A 15,487-nucleotide genomic window follows, 5' to 3' on the forward strand; every position below is an offset into this window, starting at 1 on the left:
TTATTGGTAGTGTTTACAAGCATGTATATCAAGTGACTGGCACAGATTGGGATGGAAAACCAGTCCAATAATTTTTTTAAAGCATCCCTATTGGTGGCAGTGTCTGTAGATGGGTCATAAGGCTGGATTATAATTTGGCCACTACATAACTCTTGCATGGTGCACAGCCATGCGTCTGAATAATGCCTACATTTGACACCACCATTGGATGTACCACTAAACTTTGCACAAGCCCTATGCTAGATGCAGATCATTCATCTGAGTATGGCCTCCAATGTGAGCAATTCACTAATCACACACCTGGATTTAATAATTATTGGACCCAATGGCTTGGCTACCTGAGTCTTAAATACCATGTGTGATTGACACCCTTCTATCCTTCTGATGAAACCGCTTTGAGGGCACAGCGGAGAAACGCGGCAAGGAAGCAACCCCCTATCGTGGAATTGAATTTCGACTGGACTCCATTACCATTCCGCTCTGAGCAGCCTGCACCCTTCTCTCCCCCAGTCTGCACATCAGGCTCCGTATCGCCGGCGGAGACGTCCAGTTGTGTGGCTTCAACTCACCAGCGCACACTAAGCAAGCCTGTGGGGGAGACGGAGACACTGCTGAACAGCAACTGATGGAGGTTTGAAAACACCTCCAAACTGCGGTGAGCATTGATTTTAAGGTGGTTATCGTGCTGTTGTATTGTATCCATATTAACAGCTCAAGATACCTGCTGGTGCAGTTGACATTTACATAGGAATACGAACCGGTTTCTTGTCATCTGGCTAAATTAGCCTTATTTGGACTTTCAACCACCAGTAATTGTGTTCAATCTTTCCACGGGACGCAGTGGCTCAAGTAGAAAAAATGTCTTACGGGTACTGTGTGCGCGCGCCGAAGGTGCGCGTGCAAAAAAAGGGTGTGGCCAAATGCCACATGGGGCGTGGCCAATGAAAATGGGGGCGTGATACACATATGGGGGGAGGGGCAGATACACGTATGACCCCAATAGTGCCAGATACACATTGCCCCACAGTGCCAGATATACATTGCCCCACAGTGCCAGATACACATTGCCTCACTGTGCCAGATACACAAATGCCCCCAGAGTGCCAGATACACATTGCCTCACAGTGCCAGATACACATTGCCTCACAGTGCCAGATACACAAATGCCCCCAGAGTGCCAGATATACATTGCCTCACAGTGTCAGATACACATTACCCCACAGTGCCAGATACACAAATGCCCCCACTGTGTCAAATATACATTGCCCCCCAGTGCCAGATACACAAGTATGCCCCCAGTGCCAGATATGTCCCCAGTGCCAGATACAGAAATGCCCCCAGTGCCACATACACAAGTATGCCCCCATTGCCAGATATGCCCTCAGTGTCAGATATGCTCCAGTGCCAGATACACATGTCTCCGCAGTGCCAGATATGGCCACAGTGCCAGATACACATGTCCCCCCCCAGTGCCAGATATGCCCCCAGTGCCAGATACACATGTCCTTCCAGTGCCAGATATGCCCCCAGTGCCAGATATCCCCCAGTGCCAGGTACACAAGTCCCCCCCAGTGCCAGATATGCTCCCAGTGCCAGGTGTACATGCCCCCCCAGTGCCAGATATCCCCCAGTGGCAGGTACACAAGTCCCCCCCAGTGCCAGATATGCTCCCAGTGCCAGGTATACATGCCCCCCCAGTGCCAGATATCCCCCAGTGCCAGGTACACAAGTCCCCCCCAGTGCCAGATATGCTCCCAGTGCCATGTATACATGCCCCCCCAGTGCCAGATATGCTCCCAGTGCCAGGTACACAAGTCCCCCCCAGTGCCAGATATGCTCCCAGTGCCAGGTATACATGCCCCCCCCCAGTGCCAGATATCCCCCAGTGCCAGGTACACAAGTCCCCCCCAGTGCCAGATATGCTCCCAGTGCCATGTATACATGCCCCCCCAGTGCCAGATATGCTCCCAGTGCCAGGTATACATGCCCCCCCAGTGCCAGATATCCCCCAGTGCCAGGTATAACATGCCCCGCCCCCCCAGTGCCAGATATCCCCCAGTGCCAGATATCCCCCAGTGCCAGGTATAACATGCCCCCCCCCCAGTGCCAGATATGCCCCCAGTGTCAGGTATACATGCCCTCCCCTGCTCACCGCTGCCGTCGCCGTCCTGTCTGTGTGAGGGAAGGAGAGCGCAGCCTGCACCCTCTCCTTCCCCTCAGTCTCCGGTGGGTGTCTCAGTTTAATTCAGCGCCGATCCGTGAGCCAATCAGAGCTCGCACCCGCGAGCTCTGATTGGCTCACGGATCGGCGCTGAATTAAACTGAGACAGCCGCCGGAGACTGAGGGGAAGGAGAGGCGCAGGCTGCGCTCTCCTTCCCTCACATCAGCGGCGGGGACGGCGGGGAGCAGCAGAGGGAGGGAAGAGGAGCGGCGGCCCGTCGGTGTGGGTACGGCGTACCCACGGCTAAATTCTTACGGGTACGCCGTACCCACCCGTACCCACACACTTGCACCACTGACGGGAGGTGTCCATTTAATATTGTCCATAATGTTCTTATTGTTACATTTTAATTGTGTTTATTAAAATCCTTATTTTTATCTTGCATCCGCACTCTTTATTATAAAAATATTTTTTAAACATTCTCTTAGCTTAAGGTGATATTCCAGATCATCTATTGGGAGCTGATGATGTTATGATATAGTGTCCAGCAATTGTGATTATTATGCTATACATTGCCATTCAGCTACATCTTGCACCTGATTACTGCTGTTTATTGTAATTATAATATTATTGTTTATCTCTGCATAAAATCTGTGTTATTCAAGCAGTTCTACTCTTTGCACTTACATTTCTGCTTTTATCAAAATGTGTTTGTTGTCAAAGCAGTCCAATGCTTTGAACTCACAAGACTTTTGATTACAATGAGCCTCTAAATACTATACAGTGCATCCGGAAAGTATTCACAGTGCTTCACTTTTTTCACATTTTGTTATGTTACAGCCTTATTTCAAAATGGAATAAATTAATTCAAGTCTGGGCTCTGGCTTAGCCACTCAAGGACATTCACAGAGTTGTCCTGAAGCCACTCCTTTGATATCTTGGCTGTGCGCTTAGGGTCGTTGTCCTGCTGAAAGAAGAACCATCGCTCCAATGTGAGGTCAAGAGCACTCTGGAGTAGGTTTTCATCCAGGATGTCTCTGTACATTGCTGCATTCATCTTTACCTCTATCCTGACTAGTCTCCCAGTTCCTGCCACTGGAAAACATCCCCACAGCATGATGCTGCCACCACCATGCTTCACTGTAGGGATGGTGTTGGCCTGGTGATGAGCAGTGCTTTGTTTACCCAAAACATGACGCCTGACATTCACGCCAAAGAGTTAAATTTTTGTCTCATCAGACCAGAGAATTTTGTTTCTCATGGTCTGAGATTCCTTCAGGTGCATTTTGGCAAACTCCAGGCGGGCTGCGTGTGCTTTTTATAAGGAGTGGCTTCTGTCTGGCCATTCTACCATGCAGGCCTGATTGGTGGATTGCTTCAGACATGGTTTTCCTTCTGGAAGGTTCTCCTCTCCCCACAGTGGAATGCTGTAGCTCTGACAGAGTGACCATCGGGTGCTTGGTCACTTCCCTGACTAGGGCCCTTCTCCCCCGATTGCTCAGTTTAGTAGGTCGACCAGGTCTAGGAAGAGTCCTGGTGGTTCCAAACTTCTTCCATTTACGGATCATGGAGGCCACTGTGCTCATTGTGACCTTCAAAGTAGCAGATATTTCTGCAGCAAGTTACATTGGTTTCCACAGGGAAAACATCGGGATGTAGAGTGGATCTTGATCCATAGGAGGCACCAACAGGCTAAAGCTTTAGCTGTCCCAGGATTCATAGGGGCCTTTTCTATAACCCCGCTTCCAGGCACTGAGAGCTCAGTTTCGATTTGGTGCCTGCAGCAGCAGGTCACCTAACAGGAGGGCTGCACTGGGCAGCCCTGAACATCTTTTCTACAGCAGATTTCCTATCTCTGGCTGGGCTGTCAGCATTGTATAGCAGAGTGACATTCATCACTGCAGCTCCATCACCTCCTAAGCGGCGTCGCATACGCCCCAGTCTGGTTCCCGGGTACGTGCGGCGGCAAAGTCGTAGACTCCTCTCCTGGTTCAAGTGGCTGCTACGGGGAGGAGGTAAGAGGGTATCCCAGGTGAAACCCACCATTAAATCGCGTCTTGGACGTGGTCTGTGGAGATGGACTGCGGCGCTGGCGTGGTCACTGGGCAGGGACCCCACTAGACCACCAGGGCATGGAGCACAGGTCTGGAGTACTAACAACCCATTAAATAAAGCTCACAGTACCTGCTATGGAAGTCCAGCATAGGGGCGCTTGACCTGTAGCCCCCTCCCCCGGCCCCGGGTGCCATCTCCACACAGATTTCCCGCCCTGGACCTAACTGGTTGTATAATATGTGACATTATGGCTTCTGTTATAAGGTAAAAGTGTTTTCCACCTATATACATTGTTTTGTGCATAATTGGTCATATCGCTATGGAATTTTCTAAGTTTCCTCTGTATAATGGTATACTCATATCCTCAAACTCCTTGACTTATTTTTAAAATTTGTTATACCTTATCTGAAATTTCTCCATGGATGCAAATTTCTTTAATCTATCTCCCAATGTAGTAATTTCCTGTGCATATTGATTCAGTAGAATTTCATTATGACAAATCAGGATTTAATAAATTCTCTTGAACATGTCACGGATTATACAACCTCATATGTGGATTCCTCGGAGGGAGAAGGCCCCCAATATACATCCTATAATGACCGTAGGAATTTTTTGGGACAAAACTCCCAGTGAGGTCAGGGATGGAATAGGACTCGATCTTATAAGACCAGGAGGGTCAAGGGCAGAAAGGAGGAAAAGAGGTGTGGATTGCAAGAAGAACCACGAGAACAAAGGAAATACAAGAAATGATGGCCGATAATATAAGGATCATCAATTTGATGGTTAAAATCCTTACCACTGAACAAATTTCCTTGCTGTCCAAAAGCCTTTCCTTCTCCCCAGTACAGAAACCTGATAGGTTTGAGTGTGAAACAGATTTCCACCTATTCTCTAGAAAACTTCTTTTGAAAAAAACAAAAAATTTGTACGCAACATAGATTACAGAATCCAACTCTGCTGGAAAATGAACTAAATATAACATCCTCCATTACTTTAGAGAACCAAATGATGATCGCTATGTTGGAAGAACTTGATCAGGAGAATGAAGGTGGTAATCAAAATTTGCAACCCTTTGATGCTACAAAAATTAAAAATAAATCAACCTTCTACCCAGACTTCCAAATTTTTCCAGTGTTCAAAGTATTTTTGGATTTAGTGTCTCAAGATCTAGATAACCTATTTCTCAGTCAGGCATCGGTACAATCTGGCTTTTCTGCTGACAATTGAACTAAAGAAGAGAGATTTGCACTTCAACAGATATCCCGATGGGGTATTGTAATTATTAAACCTTGTGACAAGGGAGGCAATGTCGTTCTATGGCTCAGAAAGATGTATATAGAGGAGATCAGCAAACAACTTAAGGATAAAACTTGCTACCAACAACTGACATTCAATCCTACCTCAAATTTTCAAGAGATATAAGAATTATATCAAAAGCTTTTGAGGATGGTGTCATTTCTAAAAAAGGATTTTGAGTTTCTGAAAACAGAAAAACCAATAATTCCAACATTATACCTACTCTTGAGAATACATCAAAACAATAAAATTTCACCAGGAAGACCTATCTTATCGGGAGTTAGAAGTCTAACCGAAAAAGCAAGTATATACTGTATGTTGATCAATTTCTTCGCCATCATGTACAAGCATTGCCTTCATATACCAGAGACACAATGGATGTCCTAAACAAAATCCAGGGATTGTGTGTTAAACCAGGCACATGGCTACCCACGTATGACGTGGAAAACCTGTATACGAGTATCTACATCGGAAGGGTTTAGATGCGGTCAAGTTCCTCCTAGATATGGGAAGACATGAATAATTCAATGTTTTTCTCCTGACTTTGTTGAATTTTATACTGACTAAAAATTATTTCACTTGCGATGGCAAGTTTTTTTTTTCTTCAGGTTAGAGGTACAGCGATGGGGACAGCCTGTGCCCCATCGTATGCTAAACTCTACCTGGGGAGATGGGAAAAAGAGGTAGTCTTCAGTAAACATCTTGATCATTATACCGAACATATCCTTCTTTACTTTACATATATAGATGACATTCTGTTGCTATGAGAAGGTGATTAGAACACCTTAGAGGAATTTATCAGCTTCCTCAATACCAAAGATTCCAATCTTAAATTGACGGGAGAGGTTAGCCAGCAGAAAGTTAACTTTTTGGACCTTACAATCAAAACTGCCGAATCAGGCCAGGTTCCATATAGTTCCCCAAAAAACAGCCACAAATAGCATATTACATGCTCAAAGTTCTCATCTTCCATTTACGATCAAAGGGATCCCTAAAGGAGAGATGTTTAAGAACAAAAAGGAACTGCTTGGATATTACTACATACCAAGAGCGAGAACGACAGCTCTGTGATCGTCTAAAACAAAGGGGTTACAGTAGTAATAATATCCGGACAGCTAGACGGGAGGTACGTAACTACGGAAGAGACTTATTGCTGATCCCAAAGAAGAAAACTAAGAAAGAGGAGCCAGTAAGATTCATTGGGACCTACAACAATAATTGTTGGGAAATGAAGTCCATTCTACAAAAGCATTGATCTATTCTACAGACTGATATAGACCTCAGAGAAATTCTTCCATCCAGGGTGCAAATGAGTTGGCAAAGGGCACACAAATTGAAATACATTCTTGTACAAAGCCACTTATCAACTTCCAACCCACCTCTTTATTTTTGTAAAGGACCCTACCAATATAGGCAATGTAGAGCTTGCCAATTCATGATACTGAAAGAGAACTACATGGACATATTTGGAAGAAAATGGATCATTGATAGCTACATTGATTGCAAATCGATAGGGGTAGTTAATCAAATTACATGTCCATTTAATAAACAGTACATCGGCAAGACTATAAAGCCGTTTTCTTTGACGTCCTAGTGGATGCTGGGAACTCCGAAAGGACCATGGGGCATAGCGGCTCCGCAGGAGACTGGGCACAACTAAAGAAAGCTTTTAGGTCACCTGGTGTGCACTGGCTCCTCCCACTATGACCCTCCTCCAAGCCTCAGTTAGATTTTGTGCCCGGCCGAGGTTGGATGCACACTAGGGGCTCTCCTGAGCTTCTAGAAAGAAAGTATGTAATTAGGTTTTTTATTTTACAGTGAGACCTGCTGGCAACAGGCTCACTGCAGCGAGGGACTAAGGGGAGAATAAGCGAACCTACCTGCTTGCAGCTAGCTTGGGCTTCTTAGGCTACTGGACACCATTAGCTCCAGAGGGATCGACCGCATGGAACTGGCCTTGGTGTTCGGTCCCGGAGCCGCGCCGCCGTCCCCCTTACAGAGCCAGAAGCAAGAAGAGGTCCGGAAAATCGGCGGCAGAAGACATCAGTCTTCACCAAGGTAGCGCACAGCACTGCAGCTGTGCGCCATTGCTCGTCATACACACTTCACACTCCGGTCACTGAGGGTGCAGGGCGCTAGGGGGGGGCGCCCCGAGCAGCAATAAAAACACCTTGGCTGGCAAAAATACCACAATATATAGCCCTAGAGGCTATATATGTGATAATTACCCCTGCCAGAATCCATAAAGCGGGAGAATAGTCCGCGAAAAAGGGGCGGAGCTATCTCCTTCAGCACACTGGCGCCATTTCTCCCTCACAGCTCCGCTGGAAGGAAGCTCCCTGGCTCTCCCCTGCAGTCTACACTACAGAAAAGGGTAAAAAAGAGAGGGTGGGCACTAAATTTAGGCGCAGTATATATAACAGCAGCTATAGGGGACATAATTCAGTTAGTCCCTGCATTATATAGCGCTCTGGTGTGTGCTGGCATACTCTCACTCTGTCTCCCCAAAGGGCTTTGGTGGGTCCTGTCCTCTGTTAGAGCATTCCCTGTGTGTGTGCGGTGTGTCGGTACGGCTGTGTCGACATGTTTGATGAGGATAATGATGTGGAGGCGGAGCAGATGCCTATAGAAGGGATGTCACCCCCTGCGGGGCAGACACCTGAGTGGATGGACTTATGGAAGGAATTGCGTGCACGTGTCGACTCCTTACACAATAAATTTGACGACATGCCAAATGCGTGACAGCCGGCTTCTCAGCTCGTGCCTGTCCAGGCGTCTAAAAGGCCATCGGGGGCTCTAAAACGCCCGCTACCTCAGATGGCGGACGCAGATGTCGACACGGATACCGACACCAGTGTCGACGACGATGAGTCTAGTCTAATATCCACTAAGGCCATTCGTTGCATGATTGAAGCAATGAAAGAGGTGTTACAAATTTCTGATATAAACCCAGGTACCACTAAAAAGGCTATTATGTTTGGGGAGAAAAAACTACCCGTAGTTTTTCCCCCATCAGAAGAATTAAATGAAGTGTGTGAAGAAGCGTGGGCTTTCCCTGATAAAAGATTGGTAATCTCTAAAAAGTTACTAATGGCTTTCCCTTTCCCGCCAGAGGATAGGTCACGTTGGGAGACACCCCCTAGGGTGGATAAAGCGCTCACACGTTTGTCTAAAAAGGTGGCACTACCGTCTCCAGATACGGCCGCCCTCAAGGAACCTGCTGATAGAAAGCAGGAGGCGATCCTGAATTCTGTATATACACACTCAGGCATTATACTTAGACCAGCTATTGCGTCAGCTTGGATGTGCAGTGCTGCCGCTGCGTGGTCAGATTCCCTGTCAGAAAATATTGACACCCTAGACAGGGACACTATTCTGCTAACAATAGAGCATATAAAAGACTCAGTCTTATACATGAGTGATGCACAGAGGGAGATCTGCCGGCTGGCATCTAAAATAAGTGCATTGTCCATTTCTGCTAGGAGAGGCTTATGGACTCGCCAGTGGACAGGGGATGCAGATTCAAAAAGGCACATGGAAGTTTTGCCTTATAAGGGTGAGGAGTTATTCGGGGATGGTCTCTCGGACCTAGTTTCCACAGCAACTGCTGGGAAGTCAGCATTTTTACCCCATGTTCCCTCACAGCCTAAGAAGGCGCCGTTTTATCAGGTACAGTCCTTTCGGACTCAGAAAAACAGGCGTGGAAAAGGCGGGTCTTTTCTGTCCAGAGGCAGAGGTAGGGGAAAAAGGCTGCAACAAACAGCAGGTTCCCAGGAGCAAAAGTCCTCCCCCGCTTCTTCCAAGTCCGCCGCATGACGGTGGGGCTCCACAGGCGGAGCCAGGTACGGTGGGGGGCCGCCTCAAAAATTTCAGCGATCAGTGGGCTCGCTCACAGGTGGATCCCTGGATCCTGCAAATAGTATCTCAAGGGTACAAACTGGAATTCGAGGCGTCTCCTCCCCACCGGTTCCTAAAATCTGCCTTGCCGACAACTCCCTCAGGCAGGGAGGCTGTGCTAGAGGCAATTCACAAGCTGTATTCCCAGCAGGTGATAGTCAAGGTGCCCCTACTTCAACAAGGACGGGGTTACTATTCCACACTGTTTGTGGTACCGAAACCGGACGGTTCGATGAGACCCATTTTAAATTTGAAATCCTTGAACACATACATAAAAAAATTCAAGTTCAAGATGGAATCGCTCAGGGCGGTTATTGCAAGCCTGGACGAGGGGGATTACATGGTATCCCTGGACATCAAGGATGCTTACCTGCATGTCCCCATTTACTATCCTCACCAGGAGTACCTCAGATTTGTGGTACAGGATTGCCATTACCAATTCCAGACGCTGCCGTTTGGACTCTCCACGGCACCGAGGGTGTTTACCAAGGTAATGGCGGAAATGATGATACTCCTTCGAAGAAAGGGAGTTTTAATTATCCCGTACTTGGACGATCTCCTAATAAAGGCGAGGTCCAAGGAGCAGTTGTTGGTGGGAGTAGCACTATCTCAGGAGGTGCTACACCAGCACGGTTGGATTCTGAATATTCCAAAATCACAGCTGGTTCCGACGACACGTCTACTGTTCCTGGGTATGATTCTGGATACAGTCCAGAAAAAAGTGTTTCTCCCGGAGGAGAAAGCCAAGGAGCTGTCATCTCTAGTAAGAGACCTCCTGAAACCAAAACAGGTATCAGTGCATCACTGCACGCGGGTCCTGGGAAAGATGGTGGCTTCTTACGAAGCAAAATTCCTTTCGGCAGGTTCCATGCCAGAATCTTTCAGTGGGACCTGTTGGACCAATGGTCCGGATCGCATCTTCAGATGCATCGCCTAATAACCCTGTCTCCAAGGACCAGGGTGTCTCTGCTGTGGTGGCTGCAGAGTGCTCATCTTATAGAGGGCCGCAGATTCGGCATACAGGACTGGGTCCTGGTGACCACGGATGCCAGCCTTCGAGGCTGGGGGGCAGTCACACAGGGAAGAAACTTCCAAGGACTATGGTCGAGTCAGGAGACTACCCTACACATAAATATTCTGGAACTAAGGGCCATTTACAATGCCCTAAGTCAGGCAAAATCCCTGCTTCTACACCAGCCGGTACTGATCCAGTCAGACAACATCACGGCAGTCGCCCATGTAAATCGACAGGGCGGCACAAGAAGCAGGATGGCAATGGCAGAAGCCACAAGGATTCTCCGATGGGCGGAAAACCACGTACTAGCACTGTCAGCAGTGTTCATTCCGGGAGTGGACAACTGGGAAGCAGACTTTCTCAGCAGGCACGACCTCCACCCGGGAGAGTGGGGACTTCATCCAGAAGTCTTCACGCTGATTGTAAATCGATGGGAACGGCCACAGGTGGACATGATGGCGTCCCGCCTAAACAAAAAACTAGAGAGATATTGCGCCAGGTCAAGGGACCTTCAGGCGATAGCTGTGGAAGCTCTAGTGACACCGTGGGTGTACCAGTCAGTTTATGTGTTCCCTCCTCTGCCTCTCATACCAAGGGTACTGAGAATAATAAGAAAACGAGGAGTAAGAACAATACTCGTGGTTCCGGATTGGCCAAGACGAGCGTGGTACCCGGAACTTCAAGAGATGATCTCAGAGGACCCATGGCCTCTGCCGCTCAGACAGGACCTGCTGCAGCAGGGGCCTTATCTGTTCCAAGACTTACCGCGGCTGCGTTTGACGGCATGGCGGTTGAACGCCGGATCCTGAAGGAAAAGGGCATTCCGGAGGAAGTCATTCCTACGCTGATTAAAGCCAGGAAAGATGTGACTGTACAGCATTATCACCGCATATGGCGGAAATATGTTGCTTGGTGTGAGGCCAAAAAGGCCCCAACAGAGGAATTTCAACTAGGTCGATTTCTGCATTTCCTGCAAGCAGGAGTGACTATGGGCCTGAAATTAGGCTCCATTAAGGTACAGATCTCGGCTCTGTCGATTTTCTTCCAGAAAGAACTAGCTTCACTACCTGAAGTTCAGACGTTTGTGAAAGGAGTGCTGCATATTCAGCCCCCGTTTGTGCCTCCAGTGGCACCTTGGGATCTCAACGTGGTGTTGAGTTTCTTAAAATCACATTGGTTTGAGCCACTTAAAACCGTGGATCTAAAATATCTCACGTGGAAAGTGGTCATGTTACTGGCCTTGGCTTCAGCCAGGCGTGTGTCAGAATTGGCAGCTTTGTCATGTAAAAGCCCTTATCTGATTTTCCATATGGATAGGGCGGAATTGAGGACTCGTCCCCAGTTTCTCCCTAAGGTGGTATCAGCTTTTCACTTGAACCAACCTATTGTGGTGCCTGCGGCTACTAGCGACTTGGAGGATTCCAAGTTACTGGACGTAGTCAGGGCCTTGAAAATTTATGTTTCCAGGACGGCTAGAGTCAGGAAAACTGACTCGCTACTTATCCTGTATGCACCCAACAAGCTGGGTGCTCCTGCTTCTAAGCAGACTATTGCTCGCTGGATTTGTAGCACAATTCAACTGGCGCATTCTGCGGCTGGACTGCCGCATCCTAAATCAGTAAAAGCCCATTCCACAAGGAAGGTGGGCTCATCTTGGGCGGCTGCCCGAGGGGTCTCGGCTTTACAACTTTGCCGAGCTGCTACTTGGTCAGGGGCAAACACGTTTGCAAAATTCTACAAATTTGATACCCTGGCTGAGGAGGACCTTGAGTTCTCTCATTCGGTGCTGCAGAGTCATCCGCACTCTCCCGCCCGTTTGGGAGCTTTGGTATAATCCCCATGGTCCTTCCGGAGTTCCCAGCATCCACTAGGACGTCAGAGAAAATAAGATTTTACTCACCGGTAAATCTATTTCTCGTAGTCCGTAGTGGATGCTGGGCGCCCGTCCCAAGTGCGGATTGTCTGCAATACTTGTACATAGTTATTGTTAACTAAAGGGTTATTGTTGAGCCATCTGTTGAGAGGCTCAGTTGTTTTCATACTGTTAAACTGGGTATAGTATCACGAGTTATACGGTGTGATTGGTGTGGCTGGTCTTACCCGGGATTCAAAATCCTTATTATGTCAGCTCGTCCGGGCACAGTGTCCTAACTGAGGCTTGGAGGAGGGTCATAGTGGGAGGAGCCAGTGCACACCAGGTGACCTAAAAGCTTTCTTTAGTTGTGCCCAGTCTCCTGCGGAGCCGCTATTCCCCATGGTCCTTTCGGAGTTCCCAGCATCCACTACGGACTACGAGAAATAGATTTACCGGTGAGTAAAATCTTATTTAAAACAAGACTACATGAACATATAGGTAGCATAAGGAATGCCAAACAAGAAAAACTTAGATTTAGAACCTTAACTCCGGTTGCCAACCACTTCCTGTACCACTATGATGGTAATCCTAAAGGGCCAACCGCGTTTGGCATGAAACAAATAAAACCTGGGATAAGAGGATGTGATGTGGATAAAGAACTGCTGAGACGAAAATTATTTTTCTGATGGATTCTCAATTTCCAAAAGGGCGAAACGAGCAGAACAGCTATGCCCCTTTTCTTTAAAACAATACAAATAATCTTTTCCTATCAGAACTCTTGTACCATTTCAGATACTGCCGGATCTTGGTTTTAAAATCAGTAAATATTAACAATACAGTGTATATCTATTCCTGTGTATTTTGGCTGACTATACTTACCTTGCATTTATTGACCTTACTTCTTGTATCCTAGAGGTGGATGCAGAATACTACTCATTCTATTATAATGAACCAAGTAATCATCACAAATTTAATTAAAAATTCTTAAATTATATACATAATTTCAACTGTTATGGATTAATAAATGATATATAACCTCTTTCTTTCCACTTGGCTTAATAATTTAATGCACACCTAATTTTACTTAATTAAAATGATTATTTACCTCTAATTTAGTGACTTTATGATATGTGTTCCAAGGGGTGGATGATAAATACCATCAACTCTGTACCATTCTATACCATTGTAGCTAGGTAAGAAAACTACTATAAATACAATTTAAAACACATATATATTATTTGTGACCATAGAATATATACAACACTAGTTGTCACAATTATCAAACCATGGCCCTCATTCCGAGTTGATGGCTCGCTGCTGTTTTTCGCAGCGCAGCGATCAGGTGAAAAAACGGCATTTATGCGCATGCACATGGTACACAGTGCGCATGCGCTAAGTACTTTCACACATAAGTTTGCAGTTTTACAGAAGTTCAAGCGACGTTTTTCAGTCGCTCAAGTGTTCATAGTATGATTGACAGGAAGTGGGTGTTTCTGGGCGGCAACTTTGCATTTTCAGGGAGTGTGCTAAAAAAACGCAGGCATGCCAGGCAAAAACGCAGGAGTGGCTGGAGAAACGGGGGAGTGGCTGGCCGAACGCAGGGCGTGTTTGTGACGTCAAACCAGGAACTAAACAGACTGCAGTCATCGCAAGATAGGAGTAGGTCTGGAGCTACTCAGAAACGGCATGAAATTTTTCCTGTGCAGTTCTGCTAATCTTTCGATCGCACTTCTGCTAAGCTAAGATACACTCCCAGAGGGCGGCAGCTTAGCGTTTGCACTGCTGCTAAAAGCAGCTAGCGAGCGATCAACTCGGAATGAGGGCCCATATACACTTTTCTTTATGCTGGTTTTCACCTATTCACGCTTTGCACATGTTTTGTTGTAATACTTCACAATGAGTATGATTTTTGTACAGTAATCATTTATTATAATGTCTTCCAACAATTTTCTACACACCATCTTTATTTATATATTTTTTATCTTACAATTTCCTATACAGGTTGAGTATCCCTTATCCAAAATTCAAAGTACCACATTTATGCGTCCGCTACTGAGACAATTACATAAATATTATGTGTATATATATATATATATATATATATATATATATATATATATATATATATATAGAGAGAGAGAGAGAATATATAATACATATGTCAGTAGGGGGCCCAAAAATGTGGGAATTTGGATAAGGGATGCTCAACCTGTATATACATTTAGTTTACATCATCACTAAAAACCTATCTCTCTTACTTCCTAGAGGATGCTGGGGTCCATTTTAGTACCATGGGGTACAGACAGGTCCTTTGGGAGTCACTGGCACTTTAAAAGTTTAATAGTGTTGGCTGGCCCCTCCATCTATTCCCCTCCTACCAGACTCAGTTTAGAAAATGTGCCCGGAGGAGCCGGTCACAGCTAGGGGAGCTCTTAGGAGTTTTTCTAGTTTTAATATAATCTGGATTTGTTAGGTTACAGGAAGGCTGCTGGCAACAGCCTCCCTGCTTTGTGGGACTTAGGGGGGAAGTAGGAACCAACTCGTTAAGTTAATGGTTCTCTATCTCCGCTGACAGGACACTGAGCTCCGGAGGGTGCTGACCGCAAGCCCACGAGGCAACCGCTCACACCCGCAGCATGGCCGCCACCCCCTGACAGAGCCAGAAGAAAGAAGAGTGGTGAGTACAGCGCCGATGGCCCAGTTAGCGGGTCGTCGGTGGGTATGACGGCACAAGGGTGGGAGCACAGCTCTGACAGGCTGCGCTCCGGAAGGCTCAGCAACACTTAGTGTAAGCGCTGTGAGGGGCGTATTGAGCATTCACAAGTCACCTTAAACTGGTCACTCAGCTAACAGGGGCTAATCCCGCTGTTAGCAACAGGTCAGTATAAACAATTAGTGTGGGAAGCTGCATGCCATTGCAAGGGGTGGGGCTTCCTCTCAGAGCGGATCCAGCACTCGCTGGCGCCATTTTTTACCTGCAGATACAAAGGATGGAATGCTGACAGGGAGCGCTGCCCTCCACATAACTCCAGCATACCTCTGCGGTACCAGGGTGTTATAGACAGGGGGGTAGTGTGATGCTAGTACTAATTACCCTATTCAGGGTAATTAGTCAGCGTCAGGCTTTTATTATAATAATTGCCTACAGGGGCGCTGTGTGGCTGGCTCCTTATACTTTCTGACTTTCTGAAGGTACTTTCGGGGAAA

General features: G+C 46.8%; 1 protein-coding gene across 4 annotated transcripts in view; it reads left to right on the forward strand.

Moving 5' to 3' along the window:
* Positions 1-15,487, forward strand: part of VPS16 (VPS16 core subunit of CORVET and HOPS complexes) — a 959,900-nt gene that overhangs the window by 478,884 nt on the left and 465,529 nt on the right. The window lies entirely within an intron of this gene.

This window comes from Pseudophryne corroboree, chromosome 7 (assembly GCF_028390025.1).
Source record: "Pseudophryne corroboree isolate aPseCor3 chromosome 7, aPseCor3.hap2, whole genome shotgun sequence".
Lineage (NCBI taxonomy): Eukaryota > Metazoa > Chordata > Amphibia > Anura > Myobatrachidae > Pseudophryne > Pseudophryne corroboree.